Source organism: Lycium barbarum, chromosome 3, assembly GCF_019175385.1.
Source record: "Lycium barbarum isolate Lr01 chromosome 3, ASM1917538v2, whole genome shotgun sequence".
Taxonomy (NCBI): domain Eukaryota; kingdom Viridiplantae; phylum Streptophyta; class Magnoliopsida; order Solanales; family Solanaceae; genus Lycium; species Lycium barbarum.
The window spans coordinates 74,724,062-74,728,751 of NC_083339.1; positions in this window are offsets into that span (position 1 = coordinate 74,724,062).

Below are 4,690 nucleotides of genomic sequence, written 5' to 3' on the forward strand. Positions count from 1 at the left end.
TCAAAACCCATCAACTAATTGCAAATTTAACTCAAAGGTTCACCCAATTTCAAAATTCAAGTAAAACCCTCAATTTTGGTATAAACCCTAACTCTTAGATTCAAGAATTCAACACTAATAATGGGAGATATATGATTAACAACCTTAGATACATCATAATCTAGCATAAACCCAATCAATTTCATCATTAACAAGCCTAGATAGAAAATCCATCAAAACACACTTTTAATCTTCCATTACTAATGAACTAATCAAGGGAAAGGGGTTCTAAGATGATTACGAATAATGAATTAGCAAAGAGATTAGGATGACTTACCCCCCAAAATCTTCTCCAAGAATCCTCTAGAATTTCTCGCCATATGAACCACTTTCGGAATAATAAAAGAATGAAAAGACTTGGGCTTTTATATCATTAAATACCCCAATCACTGCCTGATCACCACTTTCGTGGTGACTCAGACTGATTCAGCGGCGCCGCCCCAGCGGTCCCTTTATGTCACGACCCTATCAGAGGGCCGTGACGAGCACCCGGTGCTAGCCCACCCGAGCACCTCTCAACATACATTTTCATTTACATCTAGGTGAGCCACATATCAATCATACATTCTATTCATTAATCGTACTAATCCCATTGGACCATCAATACATTTATATCATCATTAACGACTATGCCCATATCAATGTACATAAGCCGACGAGGCTAACAAAATGATATCCAAAATATAGGCCGACAAGGCCAAACACATCTAAATACATACACATGTCTACGAGCCTCTAAGGAGAGTATGCAATATCATATAGGCGGGATAGGACCCCGCTATGCCCATAAATATGTACACAAAAGAATCAATACCAAAAAGCTATAGCTCAGATTGAAGTGGAGCTCCGCTATATATTCCCTGAGTAATGTAGCTATGAATCAAGTCTGTCTCCTTGGCAACTTGCGAGCATGACGCAGCATCCACAAACAAAAGGACGTCAGTACGAAGAATGTACTGAGTAGGTAAAGCATGATCAATATCAATATAAAAGCATAATAAGCAACATAAGAAATAACATAAGATGGGAGATAGTAGAATCATCGTCGTAAGCACTTACTTGCTTTTCATAGGGACTTTCCATTTCTAATGCGAGGTTGTGTTCATACAACCGTATTCGGATCCGTACTCATAGTTATATCATATGCATAACCATATCATATACATAGCATTTACATAGCATGCCCGACCACAAAGGTTTGGTGTTTCATACATACCTGACCAACCAAGGCTTCAGGGTTTCACATACCTGGCCCTACCAAGGCTTCAGGGTTATCTGTACCCAACTGCAGAAGTGCGCGCGCATTACATAAATATTTACATATTCTACCGGGCCTTATAAGCTGGGGGTTCCATAATAGTCATACATAGACACACATACATAATGGCTCATAAGCATCTTTAACATCATTACCATTTTCATCGTCGTCATTATCGTTATCACTATCATCGTCGTCATCATTATCGTTATCACTATCATCGTCGTTCTTTGCATCTATCCTTATAGGATTAATCGTCATATGAGGAATTTAGTACAATTGTAATACATATCAAGGATTATAAGCTTCGTATCTTTTTGAAGATAGAATCATTTGTAGCGCATCATAGGCTCATAGAGAATAGATATTTGGCCAAAGAACCATGGCTTATGAAAGAAGTGTTAGCCTTACATACCTTTCCATTCAATTATTTTATCACTTGCATGTTCTCCTTCAACGCTCACGTTTCTACCTTCATTAAAGTTATACTACCATTAGAAAACCGATAGCTAGCATACATGACTAAGGCTAGAGAAAATTGGACAGCATCTCCTATTATTTTATACGACATTCCTCCATATCGTAACCAACTCACCAAACGTCAATAATACATTCACAATATCTTAACAATAGTCTTTATTTATCCACATTATCTATATTTCTCGATTCACTTCCAATCACCCATATCCACGGTCATAACACACGACTACGTTCATTCATATACATTTCCTATCCCGTGTTCTTAACATCATTTATAACATATCCATATCATAACACATCAAGAATCATGACTTAATCCAAGCTATTACTCTAAAATGAAACTATTCCCATATTCAAGACCCATTTTCTATATCCTTTTACAATCAAAGTGTTTCAACTTTCAAATACCTTAAACAATATGGAAATACCATAAATCTTACCTTAGACGGTGTAGGAATAAGCTTTGGGTGGAAATACTTCACTTCAGCAAAACTCTAGTGTCACCCCCAATGAGATTTCTTGACTTGGATGATCTTTAATGAGTTTCTTACACTTGGTTTTCTTAGCTTGATGAAGTAGATCAGAGATTTCTCTTGTGTTCTTGTAGATGAAGAGTGGAAAGGGTTTCTAGAGAGTTCTTGAAGTGTGGATGAAAAATGAAATGAAAATAATGACTTGGTCCCTTTTTAATATCGTGAAAATCTGATCGGTCGGGTAATTATACGGACACTTATACAGTCCGTTTAAACTTATACGGTCCGTATAAGTGACCGTGAAATTGACCCTCTTTGCACTCGCTTCTGTGACCATTTGACGGTACCTTATACGGGCCGTATAATTTTATACGGTATGTATAAGTGACCGTAAAATCTCACCCATGAGGGACTTCACTGTGACAATCCTACGGTCCATTATACGACCGTATAACATTATACGGACCGTATAACTCATCTTTCCACTGATCTTTTTTCTTATCACTTCGTTTGATCTCCAATCCTTAGGGAACCTTCTTAGCACTTGTTTATCACCACATTAAAATCTAAGGGATGTTATAACTCTTCTCCAAAGCACCATTTAGTTATCATTAACTCGTTACTCGTAATTTCTTTCCGATGCACATCGTATGCCTTGCCTTCTCTCGGCAATCTTTCTTCTCTTATCTCGAATGCCTTTGAAATCTTAATTAGGGTCATCAAACGTCATTCCTTTCTTATTGAAATATCGTATACTCATACTCTTCGTTAGTCTATTCACTGTGCATCAACGGAAAATTTTCCGAGGTGTAACATTCTCCCCCCCTTAAGAACATTCATCCTCGAATGTTAAGTCCTTAGGGATTCTATAAAAATTTCACTAGAGTTTCCCCTGTAATATGGCACTACCATTTTGTCACAACAACCCATAATAACAATGCCTCACAGGGCCACAACATAATAGCAATAGAATTTGGCCAAACACGACCCAAAAGCGTAAAAGTAAAACATACATACCTTATGATCTTGATGTCTCATCTTGGATTTCTTCCAAGGGCTAAAATAAATGCGGGTACTTCGATCTCATAATTTCTTCCGCTTCCCACGTCATTTCTTATCGATAATTGTTTCTCCATAAAACCTTAACTGAGGCTACTTCTTTGTTTCTAAGCCTTCGTACTTGCCTATCTAGTATGGCAATGGGTACTTCTTTATAAGTCAACTTTTCTGTCACTTGAACATCATTTACTTGCACGATCCTAGCAGGATCTCTAACACATTTACGAAGCATCGAGACATGAAAAACTGGGTGAACAGACTCTAAATCAAGAGGTAGATCTAACTCATAGGCCACTTTGCCTATCTTTCGCACAATCTCATAAGGTCCAATGTATCGGGGACTAAGTTTCCCCTCTTTGCCAAATCTCATTACACCCTTCATTGGTGACACTTTTAAGAATACCCAATCTTTCACTTGGAACTCTAAGTCCCTTCGACGATTATCCGCATAGGACTTTTGACGACTTTGAGATGCAAATAACCGATCTTGTATGAGCTTGACTTTCTCTATGGCTTGCTGGACCAAGTCTGGCCCTATCAATTTAGTGTCTCCTACCTCGAGTCACCCAATTGGGGATCTGCACTTTCGCCCATATAAAGCCTCATACGGTGCCATTTTAATGCTAGAATGATAACTATTATTATAAGCAAATTCAATGAGGGGTAGGTGATCATCCCAATTACCTCTAAAATCTATCATACATGCCCGTAACATATCTTCAAGAGTCTGAATGGTGCGTTTAGCTTGTCCATCGGTCTGCGGATGAAATGCCGTGCTAAGGCTCACTTGAGTCCCTAAACCCTCTTGGAAGGACTTTCAAAAATTAGCTGTAAACTGAGTCCCTCTATAAGAGATAATAGACTCTGGGACACCATGGAGTCGCACTATCTCTTTAACATAAAGCTTTGCATATTCTTCTGCCACATAGGTCGTTCTGACTGGTAATAAATGGGCTGACTTCGTGAGTCTATCCACAATCACCCGTATAGAATCATACTTACGTCGAGAACGGGGTAAGCCTGTAATGAAGTCCATGTTAATTACTTCCCACTTCCAAGTTGGAATTTCTATAGCTTGTAGCAATCCGTCCGTCTTTTGGTGCTCGATTTTCACTTGTTGACAGTTGGGACATTGAGCTACAAATTCTGCTATATCTTTCTCCATCCCATTCCACCAATATATAGATTTAAGATCATGGTAAATTTTCGTTGCTCCGGCGTGGACAGAATAACGAGAGCAATGTGTCACACCCTAACCTTGCTAGGGTGTGATGGGCACCCGACCCCATATTCGGAGCCGAGCGAACCCGCTAACTCTTATTACATACACAATCTCTTTGAACTCTTAAATCAAATAAGAATGACATACATAACAAAGCTT